The following is a 23,197-nucleotide window of genomic DNA, read 5'->3' on the forward strand; positions in this document are numbered from 1 at the left end:
TTGACCAATGCAAAAATTAAAGATAGTTCTTTTTTACAATTTCAGTCAGATTAATTAAGTGATGGACTTTAACATCACAGAGAAGAAGTGGAGCTTCACGACACTAGCGATACATCACAATCAAAGTATTGCAAGCAGGCGAATGAAAGAGTTACACAGAAACAGAAGTGTAAGCCTTCATGGAAAAAAGGAATTTTTGAGAAGTATATTTCAAACGTTTTCGCAACTATGCGCATCACGGGGAATTTTACGATAAACTTATCTAAACGACGATAAAACATCAATTTACAAATATTATTTCTGACATTCGACCAGAATGGACCAAACTGCAGTTTCAACAGATTCGAAATTTTAGCAGCTAGCCTTCCGAATTGACGGTTTTAAGAGATTAACAACGTTATTGGGACGATTAGTCAAACGGTGAAGGCTAGAATATTTTGGTGTTTCAAATTTTCGAAGTATGACGTCATATTTCTGAGAAACGTCAGAAACGGCCATTTTGGCAGAAAACCGGAATAAAAACACAACAACAACATTAGTTCCGATAGCGATAACGACGAGAATTGTGATTGGAAAACAACAACAAATTGCAGAAGTAGCAGAGACCGTTCCGAGTTGCAACTATTGTGTCGCTACAATAGTTGCAAGGCCGTTGCGAACAACGGTGAAGGGTGGAAGACAGCCTTCCGGAAGGAGAATAAGAGTCTTATTTCCCCGGATTCAAGAATCCGGAGGGGTCTCGGGACTGAAACTTTTATCATCTTATAAAAACTTTTAGCTTCCCTGTTATGTCCTGAATTGAATTTAATTAACATCTGAATTCATTCTGCTAAGATGAGAAGCTAGGAGTTGGGGTAAAGGGACGATCCATCTTCGATGGAGATGATAATTTTTATCTACTGAACAAAAACAATAATAATTCAATAAATAGTAATAGCCCTGATTTTAGGAGTGACCTCGTGGTCTGGGGATACTGAGACCCAGCCATGAGCTCACTATTTCTGCATGTAATTAAGTTAATTTGAGTGTTTTGACCGAAGCCGAAAGCAGTAACGTTTTTGTCGACCGTATGTTAGAAAGACCACCGAAAGTACTGGCTTGGTAGAGACGGTGAAAAGCATGTAGTGCTCTGTTTAGACGTTGGCCAGTCGTCTTAGAACCTAGCTTTATTTTCCGTCGATACGTATCTTCCGGGCGAATGTTACATAGATGTTTTTATGGCGCTCCTGGGTGTTATTCTTTTTAACATCATGACCGACAGAACCGTTAACGAGCACTCCGCGCCGAGTGGATGCTCACATTAATGCCCTTAATAGGCCAAAACAGCCGGGGCGGAAGGGTTGTTTGGAACGCGGAAACCTTCCGGATTACCGTGAATAGCTTTTTAACCTAGTTAAGACCAAAAATTCACGAACCAGGAAGGGTGGGGGGATTCGCGGTCCCGTCATTTCCTGAGTGGTCCGTGACCAAAAACACTTAAAGATATATATAAAACCAAACAAAATGTAGTATAGTACCCAAGAAAAACAAAAAACATAACATAACAATACAAAAAAAAACACTAAAAAGGTCAAAAATCAGTAGAAATCATCCCCCAGACAAGATGTGATCCGACCCCCCCGTTTGTTGTGATAGATATATTGTTGTTACAGGCATTAATATCATTCAGGATTGTTACGATCAACTTTGTGGGGCCTGTTTGCGAGGCTTGTACTGTAGGGTTACTTGAGCATGTAAGCACGTTAATGATAAATTGCGCTCAATTCGAAAGGGTGTAACATTCGCCCGGAAGATACATATCGACGGATAACAAAACTAAGTCTTAAGACGACTGGCTAGCGTCTAAACAGAGCTTTGCATGTTTTTCACCGTCTCTACCAAGCCAGTACTTTTCGGTGGTCTTTCTTACATCAGGCTGACAAAAACGTTACTGTTCTCCGGCTTCGACCAGAACGCTCAAATTAACTAGATTACATGCAAAAATAGTGAGCTCATGGCTGGGTCTCAGTATCCCCAGACCACGAGGTCACTCCTAAAAACAGGGCTACTACTTATTATATTACTATTGTTTTTGTTCAGTAGATAAAAATCATCATCTCCATCGAAGATGGATCAACCCTTTCCCCCCTACTTCTAGCTCCTCATTCTTGTCAAAACGAATTAAGATCTTAATTAAATTCAAGTCAGGACATGACGGATGCTAAAATTCAATATAAGTTCATAAAAGTCCACGTCCCGAGACCCTTCCGGATTCTTGAATCCGGTGAATTAAGCTTCTTAATATCCAGTTCACAATAACTCGGAAGGCTGGGTTTTACCCTTCACCGTTGCTCGCAACGGCCTTGCAACTATTGTAACAGCACAATAGTTGCAACTCGGAACGTCCTCTGCTGTTCGGTAGTTCGTTGTAGTTTTTTAGTCTCGATTTCGTACTGTTCGTAATCGCAGATAAAAGTTGTTCTATTTTTTCTTGCTCTTTTTGCTAAAATGGCCGTCTCTGACGTTTCTCAGAAATATGACGTCATAATTCGAATTTTTAAAAACTAGAATTCCAGAATCTTCTAGCCTTCACCGTTTGGCTAATCGTTCAAATAACGTCCTTATCCGTTCTAAATCGCCAATTCGGAAGGCTTGCTGCTAAAATACCGAATTCTGCAGAGACTGCATTTTGGCCATTCTGGTCGAATGTCACATACTCCCCGGACAGTCCGGTCAATGTCCTCATTGAATCGCGCAATGTTCCAAATGGTCACAGTGTCATCGAACAGAATTTACAAAATGCACGGAATTACTTTTATCCTTGTCATATCAACTCACTGCAGAATATAAATGGCATCATACTACATCACTATAGCCTTCAAATTCTTTCATTAATCTGCACATTGAGAATATGACCTAAGATAAAACATGTTTTCTGACTTCCAGTGTCTATGTCCCGATTAAAACTCTTTTCTCTTAGATTTAAAAGGTGTTGGCTTGCAGGACAGTCCTGCCAACCAACAAGCTAAAATTATCCTACTATGCTCCTTCCCTTCGGAAATCTTGCTTGTTTATTGTCCTGAACATTAAAACTAAGAAACTTTGTGGTTAGAAAGAACAATGCAACAACTTCCCTCCTCAAGAAATTACTCAAGTTTTTCATGTCACCACAAAGTTATCAGTCTTCCTAAGTGATTAAAAACAATCATGCAGGCTGGAATATTTAAATATACTCTTCCCTCAAGCCTTTCTAAATAAATAATAAGTGAGTGTCTCTAAAGCCACTTCAACTAAAACCAAAATGCAAATTTATAAATGCAACAATTTCCAAACTCAACTAAATGTTTCAGTTTTCAATTACAACTTGGTTGCTTGGTTTCTCACTCGAGTTTTTCACACACATAAAACAATTCTGAGTTTTAACTTTTCTTCATTATCCCTTTGTTCTCTTCTTTTTTCGTCGTTTAGAAGTTCTAAAACTTCTAAATTCTTCTAATTTTCTTTCTTGCTGCCTCTTGTTTTCTCGACCATTCGTCAATGCTCCATTTCCTCCTCCTGTGACACTGACTCCGCACTTTCGGTTTCCGTGTCTTGTAGCACGTCATTGACTATCCTGACGCTGTTGGAAGCCGTCCTCCAACACTTCTGCTCTTCCACCCTCTGCTTACAGCAAGGTAGGGGATCCACGTTTGATTCTCTGTTTCTACAGAAGCTGTTGTGGAGACACAACGTCACGTTTCTCTCCAAATCTTCTTTCAGCATCTCTGCCTTCTCATTTTTACTACGCTCGCTCGTCCTGGAAATTCTTTTCACAGCGGTGGTCACTGCATTCCGATGGGTCACGAAAGCTCGCTTGAAAGCTCCTGCCCCAATGTCCAGCTGATATTCACTGTACACTCTGCCATGTTTCGACATATGCTTTTTCGCATACTCGTACAACCATGCAGTCATGTTAGCTCTGAACCATGGCATCAATCGTTTTCTTGCCCATATCTTCTTCACTTCCATCGGAATGTTTAGAACTTTGCACATTGTCTCAAAAAGATCTAAATCTTTTAGACAATCTAATTTCTGCAATTGTTCTCTCGTCGGTGCTTCCTGTCCATTATTTTCTCTCACATGAGCTTCCAGCCATCGTATCGCCATCATAACTCCCACTATCACTATTGTTATGGGCTGTGATGAATCTGGTAAACCCATGGAGAGCAGCTCTCCAGAGTCCCAGATCAACACCAGATTACTACGCTTGGGATACCACCAGGTCTGCAGCAAGCAGTGGCAAGGAAACTCGTCATGTGTCAACATGATGCTCCTCCAATTACGTTTTCCCGAAGCTTCCAGCAATGGTTCCACTTCCATCATCACTCGGTGGATTTCATCATTCTCATCTACTGCATTGTAATCTGAGACAGTTGATCCTCTCTGTTTCTGTTTTTCGAAGTCACTGAAGTTCCCGCTCACATATCCCATGAACTTCTTTCCTAGTATTGACTCCAACTCCTCTTTGGTTCTTTCTGGGACTGCTGAGAACATCTTACATAGTAACTCGTAAGACTTTTCAGACATTCTCGCCAATCTCACGCACTTTGGCACTGAGAAAGCTTGATCCACGATCGTTCTTGTGCTCTTCACGTCCACAGCTACGAAATGTACAGGATACTTGCTCTTGCACATTGGAGCCAACATTGAACCCACCAAATATCGTGCTCCTGATGGTCTACAATAAGTTTCGCTGTGTCTGATGTTCATCTCCGTTTCGATTGCTTCCCTCCATTTTCCTATATACTTCTGCTCAGTCTGCAGAACTCCTGGGAATACTTCTAGGCTGATGGCTGTGACCATCTCATGTTTCTGTTCTAGATTCAATAGTGACTCTAAAGAACCAAACATGCTGTAGAATCCTAGTGCTGTCACTAGATTCACATCGGTTCCTCCATGGCAATCTGCTATCAGTTCCGTTTCCGTTCTTGCTTTCATCACTACATTTCCAAACAATACCGTCAACTGCTTGTGTTGTTTCTCCAGGGTTTTCACACAGTCTAGACTTCCACAAACGTGACCCTCTAGTCCACAGACTTCCGCCAGACAGCTACCAGGTTTGACCCAGTCTTCTGGTCCCCAGCCAGGCAACTCCACTCTATCTTCTCCGTTGCTCTTAGAGGCTGTTATCATCACATTATATATGATGTTGAGGTCACGCAGGTTACAGTCCACATTCAGTTCCCTCTGTACGTCCTGTGTCGCCCGTAATATTGAGTCAGCGTTGGGACTAGGACACCACGATGGCTTCATCAATTCCCACACTGCCATCAAGCTCGTTCTCAGTAATTCATCTGAGAATCCCAACCCAAATTCCACTCTCTTGTCGGATTTTGGTACTGAAGGTGCAGTCACCTCTTCTTCCAAGACCAATCCCAATTTGGCCTGTGGATTGTTAACGCTCTTAGTCGTCACAATTCTGGACGTCCAGAATCTTAGTAACACCGCCTGCTCATAATCAAAGAAGCAATCACGTATGTCTTCACTCAGGAAAGGATTGTATGCTATCCCTATAATCCCGGACACATAGCTATATGACTTCTTCTTGATCGGTCCACAGTATTCACTGGATTTTGGCAATGCTCCCATAGACTCTTTAGTGAGCCTCAACTCCTTGTTTGAGAATCTCCTGATCTCGTCTATCTTTTTCATGGGTTCCAATTCTTCAGGTTCTTTCATGTTCACCCTCATCGGTTTACTTTGCTGTATATCCAGCATTGCTAGTAAGAACATGGCTTTCGTTCGCTCATCGCCTTCCTTCAACATTCTAACACAAGTGCTTAATGCAGGTACTGAGATCTGCTCTATCAGGAATCGAATGAAACAGAGAGCGTCTCTCCGCTTTGCACACGCTACTGCTGCTCCCTCCTGGACTATCAGATCCCTCAGATTCGTCATAAGGAAAACCTTTTCCTCTTTTGATCTCTTCCTTTCTTCTGAATCATATTCTTCGCGAGTCAGTCCCATCATGCACCAGGCGAGCCTGAGTTGTAATTCTGTCCTTACGTAAGGTACTGCCACGAGAGCATGTATTCTTGGCGTAGTCCTCATTTCCTCTTCGAAATACCTCAATACTACTGCTTTCCATGGAAGGCTCACCAACTGCTCGATCGTCTCCGCCCGTACGTCAGATGACGCCAAAGTTCCGTACGCCTTCTGCTTGAGGGTGGTGCCTTGCAACATTGTTTCCAGATAACCCTCCATGGCTTTTTCTTCTTCCAGGGCCATTACATGCCCTCTAGCCGAGTTTCGGTATTCCAACATCTCCATGTATCCACCGGTGGGTTCATCTATCGACACTGTCTCAGACACTGTCAGTCTGTTGTATTCCACTGGTGTTAGTTGTCCTGCAACACTTCCCTTTCCATGATTCATTGGAGATGGCTTGAAGTCCCCCATTTTACTCTCTCCTCATTGACTGAGTATTTCCATTTCTAAAGTCGCTCCAGTCAGAGTGCGGTCACTCCTTTTGGATTTATAACCGGTTGACTTTAACCCCGCCATGAGAATGGGTGGCACCATCGCTATATCAGTTAATTTTCTATCTGTGCCAGACAATTGGTAATCACCTTGCCCCAAATCCATGACTTCCTCAACTCGTTTTCTTTTCGCTGAGTTACCAGCTTTCATCGATATTTCCGAATCCACTTTCGTCTTTCCAATCCTCCTCGGCATCACTCTGCTGCCTAACTTCATTTTCATCGCATTGATTTTATCAATCACCATTTTCGATCGCATCGTTCCTCTCCTGGTCCTTGACAGGTACACCACCTCTCCTTCATTATCCTGCGGTGTTATCTTGATGGGAGAATCCGCCTCACTCTCATCAGTGGCTGAGTCGATCAATAACTCACTCAGTCTCCCTTCACACTCATCAAGCTTGTCAAGCACTTCTCTCATCAAGGGTTGATTGAGACCTGTTTTGAGAATGGACTGGGTCCCATAGCTCTGAATCACAGTCCAGACTTCTTCCATGAACGCCACTCTGTCCAGCTTACATCCCGTCCTACTCTCGTGGTTTGGTTCGTCTGAACCTTCTGTGTTACTTTCGCCCCTTTTGGTGGCACAGCTGCTCTCAGTGGTGAACCAGACGAGGTCGCCTCGCTGTTCATCTCCCGATGCATTCTCGTCAGCCCAGGTTTGGGCTTGGAGGGCATTGGCATCTCACCTGGTTGGTAAGTCCTAGAACTTCCCAACCCAGGCTCATTCGCCAAGTCACTCCCTGAGAGAGCCCCGTTTCTCCACCTCATCACTCTCATGTTCGGGCGGTCTAGTACTCCTCTTTCTCCATATGCTGCCATCAACAGGACTTCCGTGGGGCGGTCCCCACGGTTGTCGTGCCCCAAGATGTTAATCAGGGCGGTCAGCAACATGACCACCTCTGGGTCCTCCAGAGCGAAGTCTCGTTCGATCAGCCGACGATAGATCGCATCTACCATCGGTCCTACATATGCCTCTGCCAGGTCCATCAATTCATCCAGGTTGAAATTGTCCATACTGTTCTTTCCAAGTTTGATTTGATTTCGATTTCAAGTTTTGACTCAAGTGAGCAATTAAATGATCAATCAGGATCTAGAAAAGAAATCACGAATGTCACACCTGTCAATTTCACCTTAACATACATCGTTAAAATTTGCTTAAAGACAGTTCAGATAAAAAGATATTTATCCTAAAATTTATTAAAATCAATTGGTTTCTAAAATTTTGGAATTCGACCTAAGATTGGACAGTCCAAACTTTGGATCTATTCCCAAGATCGTCATTTAGTTGTTCATGGTCACTAACCCCTACTTACCCATGATCTTAATAACCTAACACATAACATAACATAACGCACCTCTCACATATTACACACAACTTAGTCTTTGGCCTAACGCACCTCTCGCACATCACTCAGCCTATACTTAAGTAATATTTCTTATGTAGATATACTTGTATGTTCGTATCAGAGAATATCACGTGTACAAGCGCGTACAATTCCCGAGGATGCAGTCTTCCTCTATTTGGATCGTACACTGGAAGCGAAAGCTCCTTCACGTCCATTTCCACAAGGAAGTCCCTCAGCCTCGTCAAAGACAAGACTAGATTTTCTGGGTCCACGTCTTGCTTCTCTGTCGCCCTCGTTACCAGGAAGCATAAGTACTTTCCCGGTATTTGCGACACCGCCGGGGGTAAGGCTGCTACGCCCCCTATCCCTGGTCTTTGCTTCCAAAGGAATTCCACGTTTTTATATTCCCTCTTAAAATCTGCCGCTAGCGCCGTCCTAAAACTCATGTCTGCGGTGATAGCTACCGCACATGTTCTGTTTGTGGGCAGATTTTAAGAGGACCCCTCCGGATTGGGAGCCCTCCGATTTTGTAAAAGTAGCTTTTAGGAGATTTCCTTTTTTCAACCCAGGAGCGCCATAAAAACATACATGTAACATTCGCCCGGAAGATACATATCGAAGGATAACAAAACTAAGTCTTAAGACGACTGGCTAGCGTCTAAACAGAGCTTTGCATGTTTTTCACCGTCTCTACCAAGCCAGTACTTTTCGGTGGTCTTTCTTACATCAGGCTGACAAAAACGTTACTGTTCTCCGGCTTCGACCAGAACGCTCAAATTAACTAGATTACATGCAAAAATAGTGAGCTCATGGCTGGGTCTCAGTATCCCCAGACCACGAGGTCACTCCTAAAAACAGGGCTACTACTTATTATATTACTATTGTTTTTGTTCAGTAGATAAAAATCATCATCTCCATCGAAGATGGATCAACCCTTTCCCCCTACTTCTAGCTCCTCATTCTTGTCAAAACGAATTAAGATCTTAATTAAATTCAAGTCAGGACATGACGGATGCTAAAATTCAATATAAGTTCATAAAAGTCCACGTCCCGAGACCCTTCCGGATTCTTGAATCCGGTGAATTAAGCTTCTTAATATCCAGTTCACAATAACTCGGAAGGCTGGGTTTTACCCTTCACCGTTGCTCGCAACGGCCTTGCAACTATTGTAACAGCACAATAGTTGCAACTCGGAACGTCCTCTGCTGTTCGGTAGTTCGTTGTAGTTTTTTAGTCTCGATTTCGTTCTGTTCGTAATCGCAGATAAAAATTGTTCTATTTTTTCTTGCTCTTTTTGCTAAAATGGCCGTCTCTGACGTTTCTCAGAAATATGACGTCATAATTCGAATTTTTAAAAACTAGAATTCCAGAATCTTCTAGCCTTCACCGTTTGGCTAATCGTTCAAATAACGTCCTTATCCGTTCTAAATCGCCAATTCGGAAGGCTTGCTGCTAAAATACCGAATTCTGCAGAGACTGCATTTTGGCCATTCTGGTCGAATGTCACAGGGTCTGCTGATCTGCGCTTAATCCGGAGGGGTCTTGGGAGAAGACTGATCCGGCAAAAGGTACAAGGAGCAACAAGAAAGGGCTCAACGACAACAGCAATCGACTGTTGGGTGTCGTTAACAAGTTTTGTATCCCTTTTGGTACAAAAATTAAGATAGTAACTTCAACCCGGAAGGGTCTAGGAAAGGATCACATACCCTTCCTAGTTAATTTAAAAAGCATAATAAAATCAGAGAACGTATCCGGAGGGGTATAGGTTGAAAGAAGGAAATCTCCGAAAAGCTACTTTTACAAAACCAGAGTGCTCCCAATCCGGAGGGGTCCAAATTTTTTCAAATTCGGAGGGGTCCCAATCCGGAGGGGTCTTGTTTTCACAAAACCGGAGGGGTCCCAATCTGGGGGGGTCTTATATTTGCTAAGCGGAGGGGTCCCAATCCGGAGGGGTCTTATATTTGCTAACTCAGAGGGGTCCCAATCCGGAGGGGTCTCAATTTTGCCAATCCGGTAGTGTCCTATTTTTTTTGCCAATCCGGAGGGGTATCATTTTATTAAGGACTTAGGTAAATAGAAGAAAGACTACAGTGAGAGGTATTAGGTTATTAGCAAACAGGCTAGGAATCAGTGACTACAGTGGTAACTTGCCTTTCAATAAAGACCAGACCAAAACAAAACAGGTCCGAACTCGGATATTCGCGAAAGTAATTCTAAACTAAAAAGAGCATAATTCATAGGTGTGGATTGAAACTCAATACGTTTTTGTGAAAAGTGACTGCCCTGTGGATTTTAGTAGGTCTAGCTCGGGCAGTCCGAAGGCAGATAGGTAACACAGTACTCGGTGGGTGCAATAGACGCCCACTTGAGAAAATTACTGCCTTCAAAGTTTTGTCTGTTTGGTGCAGCAACAAGCAGGGAAAGCTTTTTCTTTGAAATATAAGTTCGACTATTGTACTGCGACCGACTAGAAGTACAATACACATACGTTTTTCATAGAGGAATTCTTATTTTGTAAGAAATTTTTTGATTTTAAAACAACATAATTTGTGCTTGATTGGGTAGTGAGTACACTATCTTTTAAATTGACTGATAACATCATATTGTGCTAGTTCTCAAATCTTACGACCAATAATCGGTTAGTGTGAATAAATTATATGCAAGCTGTACTCTGATAACATACAGGGATTCGTGGTCACTATTTAACAGAATCTTGGGAAATTTATTGTGTTGTGTCATTATTATTGATAGTCAAACTATAAGGTCACTAGCAATCGAATTCAGTGTATAGGCATTAAGAAGTGATAAATTGAGAATGAGTCTAGACAAGTCAAGGATACCTAAACGAGGTAATAGCTCTAGGAAATTCATACCTAGAAAGCAAAGAAAAACAATGACCGACCCTTTTGTGGATCGGATCAAACGAGCCCGGACCGACAAAGGGGAGACGGTTTCAGGCAGAATGGTTGAAACTAGGAGTCAGAAGTCCTCAGAAGAACGAAAAGCTATGTTAGAAGTGGAGGTCAATACGGACCAGGCCATGAATGACAACCAGGAAGTACATGGAGTGGAAGGGAGAGGCAGAAGGCTGGCGAGTGAATCTACTCCGGTAGAACAAGGCCATGATCTTGCCACTTCCACCGGGACAATGGACCGAGAGGACATGTCGGAACTGTCCGACATCTCAACTGAAATAGTGGCAACTAGAAGATCTCCAACAGACAACACCATGATGGCAGGCGGGACTGAGAAACAAACAACGTCCTCATCGTTCTCAGAAAGAATGAGGAACACCTTAGGAAACATTTTTCCTTTCACCATGGGAGTGGGCACAGGAAATGAAGGTGAATCCCAGGAGGATGAAGAGGACGAAGACGAGCAAGTGGATTTTGGATCTCAAGTCAGCCTCAATAGTTCGACCCAGGAGAATGAGGCATATGTCGAAGGAGAGACTGGAACCATGGACAAATTTGGTGTGGTGAGAACGATAAGCAAAGAGGTAAACACACCGGGCCAGTCGAGAGGCTTCGCGATTATGACAAATTCAGACCCGCGAACGGGGGAGAGTAGATACAAAGGGCTAGGCAACGCATTGGCGGATCCTGAAGTGGATAATGAAAAGACGTCGAGGCAGAGAGTCAAGGCCCGAATCTCGACCAGCACGAAGCTACCTGGGACCGACAGGTTGACACTGCCACTAGTGACGCCACTCATGGATAACAGGGCAGCATTAGTAAAAGCCTTGAACAACATATTGGGCAGTATAGGGGAACAAAACGAACAGATGTCCTTAAGAATGAGTGAACTAGAAAGAGCAGTTCACATTGAGAGAGAAAGTCTACGGGAAGAAATAAACCGCAATAGACAAGAAGTTGGAAGGAGCAAAAAACGCTTGAAAGAAAGAACGGACGAGCACATAGCGAAGAACTTGTCGCGAATGACAAGAGAAGCGGAACAGAGTGAGTTACGCTTAAGAGACGACATGGAGAAGTTAAGAATTCAGCAAGAGCAGTCTCTTGGGACTCTTGACACAAAGATAGTTGCGATGATGGAGAGGCGAACTCAGGCTATTATGGATAAGTTGGACGGGCTACTAGGCAGCAAGAGTGGACCAAAAGAAGGGGAACCGAACTCGAGAGGTCCCAGCAGGGAGCTGAAGGTGAACTTCAATGACCATCAAAGGAGGAGGACATATAGATCCACTAGAGGTAGGGGCAGTTCATCAGGCTATGCCACAAGGGATAATAGAACATGGGGCCCAAACAGTAGAGCAAGTTCAACGGGGAACAGACAGACCTCTAACGAACGACCAACGCAAGGCACACATGCGACTGGGAGAGGTGATTCCGGTAACAGGAGACATGCGAGCCCAGGGAGGAGTCATGTGGGCCAAGGGGGAAACACTCACGGCGATTCGGATTGCAGGGATGCACCGAATACAGAGCCTTTAACAAGGTGTGATGACACTCAGGCGGGGCACTCGAGAGATGCTATGGCAATGGCCACAGCCTTTGAACCCCTAAACAGGTCTTTAGAGACATTCCTTACAAGGTTATCCAAAACCAATGAAGGCAGTGAGAAGTCCAGGAGAGTCTTCAAGAAACCAAGATGCTACAAAGACGAATCTGATGGCTGTATTGATACCTGGATAGAGGTAATGAAACTGCATTTCGAAGAAGAGGACTTGTCGGAAAGACAAGAATGCAGTGCACTCACCAGTAACTTGGAAGGGACAGCCCTGAACTGTGTCATGGCCATGAAGCAATATCAGCGTGACACAGCCGAGAAAATCTTCGAAATCTTGTTGACCCGTTTTGGATCAGGGGTGCAGGGGCACCAAGCGAGGATGCGCTTCGAGAATTGGAGGCAACGAGAAGATGAAACGATAGACAAGTTTCTAGATGACTGGGAAATGTTGAGAAGACGCAGCCAACCGGATGAGTCGAACCGAAGGATGAACCTGGCGGTAGCCTCAAAATTGATCGACGATGTGAAGAATGATGAACTTCGAACAATGCTAGCAACGCATTACAAACCACTATCAACCAATGCGCCAACACCAGAGGAGTTGAGGCTCAAGTCAAAAGAATATCTTTTGTTGAAACCTCCTTCGAGATCTGGATACTATAAGAACAATTATGGCAATTTTAACAGCGGACCAGCAAACCAAGGGAACAACTGGTACAAACCGATGGATGATATGGACAAGATTGCTCTTGTGCCAATTGCAGTTCATCGGACCATCATGTGTCAGCATGCCCAACTTACAAACAAGGCATGAAGGCAATAGGCTTTAGCCTCGAGGACGAAGATGCGTCAGAAGTTGACCATGAGTATTTCATTAGAGGAGTAATTGCAAAATTCAACCCGAGGTGTTTCTTTTGCAACTTGGAAGGTCAGTTTAAATCAGATTGTCCGCAATTCTGGGATGCAGTGGCAGACATCAAGCATCCAAGGCATGAGGAAGCTTTATCAGGAGTGAAAGCCAGCAAGGCTCGCCTGTTGAGTGAAGCGGAGGCGCGCAGAAAAGACAAACCGCAAGAAGTGGCGACGAAGAAAATGCAAGCGGTAACTGAAGAGACACGTGAACTGGAACCAGTGACTGCGGCCGATGACTTCAAGATTGATTATAGGGCAGCCGCGAGGGATGCTCTAAATAGAGTGCAGCAGGAAGTGGTGACGAAAGAGATCGAACAAAAAGTGAAACTCGAACTGGAGAATGAGAAACTACAGGAGCAACTGAATACCTTCGAAGCAACGGAGGTCGAGGAGACTAAAACACCGAGCAGTTTGAGCATGAAATTTAGTGTGATCTCCGGTCAGAGGTTCGGCATGGTGCCACAAGGAAGCAAGATACAGTCGATAATCTCAGTGGCTGGACACCAGGTAATCAGAAATCTGAGTGAGCCATCCGAGTTCACTTTGATGCATTTGGACACATATGCAGGTTATCTGAGGCAGGTGGAGCCACGCTCTGAGTCGAGACCTGTGCGAGCACTACTAACAACGGGTGGCCCTCGCACAAAGAAACTTCATGGACGCTACCTGGAGGTCTATGGGCCGTATCAAGTGATGCTGAACGTGGATGGGATCAGTATCTATACTAGGACTTATGTAACAACAGACAGTGACCAGATAGGGCAGATCTATTTGGGTGAGGAGGAACTCAAAGTCCGCAGGATAGGCCATGACGCCATGATGGAACAAGATGCAGTACACATTTTGGTATGAAGCAGATGTGACTGCACATCTGCTCGACACCAACAGAAAGAGAAGCGGAGTCACAGGAAGAAACCGATTAATAGGATAATAACAGACGAAAACAAGGTACCAATTTTTTTAGATAGAAAAGTGAAACTACAGCCAGGACAGGCTGTGGTGGCAATTTTTAGAATGAGAAATTTAAATTCGTTAGCGATAGTAATTAGGTTTGCTTAGTATCGAATCCAAATAGTCAGAGTTCGGTGATTTTAGGCCGGAGCTTCTCGGTAACGCTAAACGGACTGTGTGTCAGTGTGTTATTGAACACACTGGACACCACGGTTTCAATCCAGCGTGGAAAGAAGCTTGGTTACGCTTTGCCGATGAGGACCGACTATGAGGAGACACAAAACTTGAAGAAACATAGTGTGAAAGACAGTCCTTATCATGCCAAAAAAGATAAAATTTTAAACAGGATTAATGAATTAAAATCTATTCATAAATTGTTTTCAATGAAATCCGAAACGGACGATGGCTTAACGAGCTGCTCGAATTTTCCGGAACGCCCCTCGTCATATGAACTAGCATCTGACAAACCGGTTTTGCCAGAGATAAAACATTTAAAAGGGAAAATAGGTGAGGGAGATTTCGAAAAATTGCGGGAACTCTTAAATCGGAACGCAGATGTATTTTCAAAACATAAGGCCGATATCGGTTGCTGTAATTTCGTCGAACACGAAATCGAACTTGAAGAGGGCGCCGTTCCCCATAGGGAAGGCGCAAGACGAATGACGCCACACAAGTCGGAAGCGTGCCGAGCGGAAACAGAAATGTTGCTTGAATACGACATGATAGAACCCTCGAAATCGCCATGGGCTTGCGGTGTAGTAATGGCGAAAAAAAAGGGGCGCAGCTTGGGTTTTGTTGCGACTTTCGTTACTTGAACGCCGTAACGATAAAAGATGCGTACCCGATACCGCGAATAGACGAGAGCCTCTCTAAGCTAGGTGATGCCAAGTTCTTCACCACATTGGATTTGGGTTCTGCCTTCTGGCAGGTCCCTCTGCGGAAGAAGGATAGAGAGAAAACCGGATTCGCGTGCGAATTAGGGTTGTACGAGTGGAAGAGGATGCCCTTCGGCTTGTGCAACGCAACGGCCACTTTTCAAAGACTGATGGCTCAGGCTTTGACCAGAGTGACAAAGAAGTACGGGAACCTTGTGATGTGTTACGTGGACGACGTGGTCATAGCGACACCAACCCTGGAAGACCACATTGATCGGCTCGATGAGGTCTTTGGATGCATGAAAAGAGCAGGCTTGAAGTGCAAACCATCGAAATGTGAAATCCTTAGGGATTCAATCAAGTACCTGGGAAGAATGGTGGATAGGCATGGTGTGAGGCCGGACCCGGAAGCAGTAGAAGCAGTGTTGACATGGAAGGCTCCCAGAACGGACACGCAGCTCCTGAGCTTCCTAGGGTTTGCCAACTACTACCGGGAGTTCATAAAAGGATATGCGGATAAGGTGTATCCGATGCAGAAGCTGATGCACAACAAAGGGAAGAAGTTCGAATGGAACGATGAAGCACAAGTTGCCTTCGAGAACATAAAGCGGGAACTGTGCGAAGCGCCAGTGCCAGGCATGCCTACAGAAAAGGGCATGTATGTTCTTGACACAGACGCATCGGTAGTAGCCATCTCAGGAATATTGCATCAGGAGCAAGAATGGAATGGAAGAACGGTTCTCCGTCCCATTGCATGCGGCAGCAAGGTCTTGAGTGACACTGAGATGAAATATGCGCACCAAAAGCAGAAATGAAATGTTGGCAGTGGTCAAATTTGTGGAAAAATACCGCGCATACTTGGGGAGCGCTCCCTTTAAGTTACGCGTAGACAACAGAGCGTTATCCTGGTTTAAGACCTACTAGATGGATCAGAGTTATATTGGTAGATGGATAGTAAGATTGGATGGCTACCATATGATAATCGAACACAGGATGCGTGATAAACACCAGAATTCTGACAGCCTCAGCAAGAAAACTGAGTTCTGTGAAGGATTGGAGCAGAAGCAAGCCAATCAGGCAGAAATAAAGGAAGGATTTTCGTTTCTGGACAAAAAAAAATTATGAAGCGCTTCCCTTAACGAGATGATTGGATAAGTCTGGACATCCAATTCCAGGGCATCCTGAGTTACCTGTAGAGAAAGCAGCCGAGATAAAGAGCCTATCCATGGAGGACCCGGTCCCCTTGGATCTGTTTCTGCGCTCAACTCAACCTGGTCCAACAAGAACTCTCTCGCATGAACATAAACAGCCTCTCATTATTGGATAAAACGGTGCAGGTCACACCGCAAGTGATGCGGATGCTGGGTGGATTGTTAGAAAGATAAGTAACCAGAGATGACCCCGAGTGGACAGCAGCAGTGGTTCCACTAACAATCAGGGAGAAGGTGAAGATCATGCCGTCCAGACGACAACACGAAGAGAACGAGAGGGATTGTAGGACAATAGTTCAGCAACTAGTATCCTGAATACCACACGAGGTTTTAACCAGTACTTCTTACGGACGGAAAGAACAGGGGAGCAGTACGCGAAGGAAAACCGTTACCTTTGTGGACCAGGATAAAGAAGGTGAGAAGGTAGAACAAAACCTGCTGCAAGATTGTTTGTCCGGGGAGTCTGAGATAGATGAAAAAGTTCCTGATGAGATACAGGACCTGGGGAACAAGGTTTTGTCCGGGGAGTTCAAATGGATGCGAAGAAGGCACAGACATGATCTGGAGGAGCGTGCAGACTCCATCACAACCTCTTCAACAGATGACAATTCGCGAAATGGAATGGAAGAACGGTTCTCCGTCCCATTGCATACGGCAGCAAGGTCTTGAGTGACACTGAGATGAAATATGCGCACCAAAAGCAGAATTGTTCGCAGTAGTCACATTTGTGGAAAAATATCGCGCATACTTGGGGAGCGCTCCCTTTAAGTTACGCGTAGACAACAGAGCGTTATCCTGGTTGAAGACCTACTCGATGGATCAGAGTTATATTGGTAGATGGATAGTAAGATTGGATGGCTACCATATGATAATCGAACACAGGATGCGTGATAAACACCAGAATGCTGACAGCCTCAGCAAGAAAACTGAGTTCTGTGAAGGATTGGAGCAGAAGCAAGCCAATCAGGCAGAAATAAAGGAAGGATTTTCGTTTCTGGACAAAAAAAATTATGAAGCGCTTCCCTTAACGAAATGATTGGATAAGTCTGGACATCCAATTCCAGGGAATCCTGAGTTACCTGTAGAGAAAGCAGCCGAGATAAAGAGCCTATCCAATGAGGACCCGGTCCCCTTGGATCTGTTGCTGCGCTCAACTCAACCTGGTCCAACAAGAACTCTCTCGCATGAACATAAACAGCCTCTCATTATTGGATAAAACGGTGCAGGTCACACCGCAAGTGATGCGGATGCTGGGTGGATTGTTAGAAAGATAAGTAACCAGAGATGACCCCGAGTGGACAGCAGCAGTGGCTCCACTAACAATTAGGGAGAAGGTGAAGATCATGCCGTCCAGACGACAACACGAAGAGAACGAGAGGGATTGTAGGACAATAGTTCAGCAACTAGTATCCTGAATACCACACGAGGTTTTAACCAGTACTTCTTACGGACGGAAAGAACAGGGGAGCAGTACGCGAAGGAAAACCGTTACCTTTGTGGACCAAGATAAGGAAGGTGAGAAGGTAGAACAAAACCTGCTGCAAGATTGTTTGTCCGGGGAGTCTGAGATAGATGAAAAAGTTCCTGATGAGAAACAGGACCTGGGGAACAAGGTTTTGTCCGGGGAGTTCAAATGGATGCGAAGAAGGCACAGACATGATCTGGAGGAGCGTAAAGACTCCATCACAACCTCTTCAACAGATGACAATTCCCGAAATGGAATGGAAGAACGGTTCTCCGTCCCATTGCATACGGCACCAAGGTCTTGGGTGACACTGAGATGAAATATGCGCACCAAAAGCAGAATTGTTCGCAGTAGTCACATTTGTGGAAAAATATCGCGCATACTTGGGGAGCGCTCCCTTTAAGTTACGCGTAGACAACAGAGCGTTATCCTGGTTGAAGACCTACTCGATGGATCAGAGTTATATTGGTAGATGGACAGTAAGATTGGATGGCTACCATATGATAATCGAACACAGGATGCGTGATAAACACCAGAATGCCGACAGCCTCAGCAAGAAAACTGAGTTCTATGAAGGATTGGAGCAGAAGCAAGCCAATCAGGCAGAAATAAAGGAAAGATTTTTGTTTCTGGACAAAAAAAATTTATGAAGCGCTCACCTTAACGAGATGATTGGATAAGTCTGGACATCCAATTCCAGGGCATCCTGAGTTACCTGTAGAGAAAGCAGCCGAGATAAAGAACCTATCCAAGGAGGACCCGGTCCCCTTGGATCTGTTGCTGCGCTCAAACCTGGTCCAACAAGAACTCTCTCGCATGAACATAAACAGCCTCTCATTATTGGATAAAACGGTGCAGGTCACACCGCAAGTGATGCGGATGCTGGGTGGATTGTTAGAATGAGAAGTAACCAGAGATGACCCCGAGTGGACAGCAGCAGTGGCTTCACTAACAATCAGGGAGAAGGTGAAGATCATGCCGTCCAGACGAGAACACGAAGAGAACGAGAGGGATTGTAGGACAATAGTTCAGCAACTAGTATCCTGAATACCACACGACGTTTTAACCAGTACTTCTTAGGGACGGAAAGAACAGGGGAGCAGTACGCGAAGGAAAACCGTTACCTTTGTGGACCAGGATAAAGAAGGTGAGAAGGTAGAACAAAACCTGCTGCAAGATTGTTTGTCCGGGGAGTCTGAGATAGATGAAAAAGTTCCTGATGAGAAACAGGACCTGGGGAACAAGGTTTTCTCCGGGGAGTTCAGATGGATGCGAAGAAGGCACAGACATGATCTGGAGGAGCGTGCAGACTCCATCACAACCTCTTCAACAGATGACAATTCCCAAAACTCAGGAATTGACACCTATTCAGACAGGAACTCGAGCTCGGGATCAGAACTGTCCGAACTAGCGATCCACACACTACTAGTGGAAACTCGTGCAAGGGATCTGGACAGAGAGGTCTACCAAGATCCTGACAGTGATCGCTACCTCATACCAAGCGAAAGAGTCTTTGACAACGCAGCGGATGATTTGGAGACAATAGCGGTATCGAAAGTTCGATAAGTCTGTTGCCACAAAAAGTGGTAGTCAGGACTGATCTTCAACCTTTCAAGCAAGAAACACAGCCGCTGGCAAGATTTGGTGCGTTAAGATGGAAGAAGACACACACCAGCCCAATGAGCTGAATAGTCAGATGAGGGTCATGAAGACGTACTTGAAGTCAAGATACAGACTCTCGGATCCTCTAAGGGCGCAGAGAAATGATCGCATGACAAGCAACCTGAAAAGGTGGATCGAGAATGGTTCTCCGGATAAAGATGACCTCGAGGAAGATAGTTATCGTATCCTGAGACAGTACTTCATGCAGAAGAAAAGTAGGTTATATTTGAACAAGGACGGGATTGTGGCTTGCAAAAGAAGAGAAGAAGACAGAGTCCTATACAAGTATAACGCGATAGTGTTGCCGCAACTCTATCAGACAGAACTATTATTCAGATCGCATGATCAGATGGGCCATCAGGGGATCGACAAAGGATATCAGAGGATCCTGAAGCGCTTCGAGTGGCCTGGAATGAAAAAGGCATGCGAGAAGTGGGTAACAGCATGTCTGTCATGCCAACCGGTCAAGGATCCAAGGAAGTTGCGATTTCCTTTACAATCGATCGAGTCGTCTGAATTCAACGAGGTGGTGCAGATAGATCACCAAAAGATACACATGACAGACAGTGGTTATAATCAGGTGTTGGTCATGATAGATCATTTCACGAAGTATGCAGAGGTCGTGCCCTGCATAACAGCCTCGGCGGAAGAAACATGCGACCACCTGATCAATACGTGGATAGCGAGACATGGTTGTCCGATGACGTTTCAATCGTATAATGGAACAGCTTTCGTAGGAGAGCTTACGAAAGAGCTTATGAGACGCTCACAGGTTGCTCAGGCTCACTCCACGACATACCACCCCCAGACGAATGGCTTAGTGGAAAGACAGAATAGGACGTTAGTGTCGATGCTGAGAGTATATTGTTCCAGGTACATGACCGATTGGGACAGATACCTTCCACAGGTGATGGGAGCCTATAATAGCACGCAACAATCCACAACTGGAGTTAGTCCACACATGATGCTAACTGGACACGAGTTAACCCTTAACCTTCTTCTACCCAGGGTATGAGGGAAAGAAACGGTCTCCACAGGTCTACGTGAGGGATGTGATCAGACGTCAACAGGAGTTGAACGATGTATGTAGACGAAATACTCAGTAAGCACAGGCAAGGCAGAGGAAAAAATTCGACAAGAAAACAGCTGGTGCAAAAGCTTACAAGGTGGGAGATTACGTATCGGTATTTCAGAACGTTATACCACCGAAAGAAACAAAAAAGCTCCTAAAAAAGTGGAGGGGACCCTTCATGATTACGGAAGTGCATCAGGAGGGACGCTTTTACAGACTGAGTACTGGCCGAGCCGCTCATTACGAAAACATTAAGCCACACAATCCATCGACAGAAGACTGGTCTATACCTAGAGACATGGAAGAAGGGGATTATCTGATGATGGATCCTGCTGGTGAGGTCAACGAGAAGGGCACCAGGGAGAAAAACGATGGAAACGAAGTCGTGGAGGAAGAAATGAATACACCGCTGGACCTGGATCCAAACGAGGTGATCGAAGAGGACGATGAAACCTTACCCTACGCAGAGGAGGATTGGCAGGATCCCGAACAGATGGAGGTTCCCAAGAATTTGGAACCGGATCTTCCGTTCACGATGCAGACTCGTCAGAGCGACGGGACAAGACCCAGAAAAAAATATTACCCTTACGGTGACGACTTTGTAGTGGATAGGATAGATCTGAGGAAGATATTGGAAGAAGTAGTGGGTCTAGAAGAAATAACTGTGTCACAAGACATTGACATAGTCGATGATCACGACGATGAGTGGGTCGACGACCGGTCGAAACCCGAGGTAGAATTCGACGACGAGCAACAGCAGTCATATGAACAAGACTTGAAGAATCTGCGTGTCTTAGAATGGCTGAACGAAATGACGTCGGACCCAGAGGAGACCAGTGTCACGATTCAAGAAGTAGATCGTGAAAGCATAAAATACATGAAGACCGAACGAGATGATCTTTCCTGGGCTGCCCAGAAAGGGCGATTACTCATTCCGGCTTCCAATCTCGATTTGATACCCGGTATGCGATCGACGGGGACGTCGATGGATATTTTTGTCCGGGGAGTGGGGGTAGGACTTACCCACACTGAAAACTTAATAATAAAAAAATTAAGAATAGCAAGAGAGACAGGAGACTTGGAAGCAGAAACAGGCGAAGAACCTAAGAAACCTGACATAGGGAGGGTAGTTGAGTCATATTTTAACTTACCAATTGAATATTCAAGTAACATAATACTACCAGACAGTGATTTTATACTCACAAATAGAACATGTGCGATAGCAATCACAGCAGACATGAGTTTTATGACAGCGTTAGCGGCAGATTTTAAGAGAGAATATAAAAACATAGAGTTCCTATGGAAGCAAAGACCAGGGATAGGGGGCGTAGCGGCCTTACCTCCGGCGGCGTCACAGATACCGGGAAAATACCTATGCTTCTTGGTAACGAGGGCGACGGAGAAGCAGCACGTGGACCCAGAGAACCTAGTCTTATCCTGGACGAGGTTGAGGGACTTCCTCGTGGAAATGGACATAAAGGAGCTTTCGCTTCCAGAGTACGACCCGAACAGAGGACGACTGCACCCTCGAGAACTGTACGCGCTGGTACACGTGATATTCTCTGATACTAATATACAAGTATATTTACATAAGAACTATTACTTAAGTATAGGCTGAGTGACGGGCGTGAGAGTATTAGGCTAAAGACTAAGTTGTATGCAATGTGTGATATGTGTGATATGTATGTTATGTTATGTGTTATTTTATTAAGCTCATGGGTAAGAAGGGGTTAGTGACCATGAACAACTGAATGACGATCTTAGGAATAGATCCAAAGTTTGGACTGTACAATCTTAGGTCGAATTCCAAAATTTTAGAGACTGATTGATTTTAATAAATTTTAGGATAAAAATCTTTTTTATCTGACTGTTTTTAAGTAAATTTTAACAAAAAATTAAGGTGAAACTGCTAAGTGTGATATTCGTGACTTCTTTTCTAGATCCTGATTGATCATTTAGTTGCTCATTTGAGTCAAAACTTTGAAATCAAATCAAATCGAATCTGAAGAACAGTATGGAGAATTTCAACTTGGACGAATTGATGGACCTGGCAGAGGCATATGTAGGACCGATGACAAATGCGATCTATCGTCGGCTAATGGATCGAGACTTCGCTCTGGAGGACCCAGAGGTAGTCATGTTGCTGACCGCCCTGATAAACATCTTGGGGCATGACAACCGTGGGGACCGCCCCACGGAAGTCCTATTGATGGCAGCATATGGAGAGAGGGGAGTACTAGACCGCACAAACATGAGAGTGATGAGGTGGAGAAACGGGGCTCTCTCAGGGAGTGACTTGGCGAATGAGCCTGGATTGGGAGGTTCTAGGACTTACCAACCAGGTGAAATGCCTATGCTCTCCAAGCCCAAACCTGGGCTGACGAGAATGCATCAGGAGATGAACAGCGAGGCTGCCTCGTCTGGTTCACCACTGAGAGCAGCTGTGCCACCAAAGAGGGCGAAACTAGAATAAAAGGGTCAGACGAACCAAACCGTGCAAGAACCGGATGGGATAAAGAACGAACTGGAAAGGACAAAAAGGGAGCTGGACGAGGTGTCTAAGACCATGCTCATTGCGGAGGACGACAGAGTCATGTGGAAGAGATTGTTCGAAGACTGCAACAAAAAGCAGGGTGAAGAAATTGAGCGCTTGAGGCAGCACTACAAGGAGCGATCGGAACGGATGGCGTTGACAACGGCCGTGGAGAAGGTGATACCTGCAAGGAGTATTCCTCG

At 44.8% G+C, this 23,197-nt stretch overlaps 1 protein-coding gene across 1 annotated transcript in view; it reads right to left on the reverse strand.

Moving 5' to 3' along the window:
- Nucleotides 1-23,197, reverse strand: part of LOC134853019 (integrin beta-2-like) — a 493,953-nt gene that overhangs the window by 37,211 nt on the left and 433,545 nt on the right. The gene's annotated exons all lie outside the window — the stretch shown is intronic.

Source organism: Symsagittifera roscoffensis, chromosome 8 (genome assembly GCF_963678635.1).
Source record: "Symsagittifera roscoffensis chromosome 8, txSymRosc1.1, whole genome shotgun sequence".
Taxonomy (NCBI): domain Eukaryota; kingdom Metazoa; phylum Xenacoelomorpha; order Acoela; family Convolutidae; genus Symsagittifera; species Symsagittifera roscoffensis.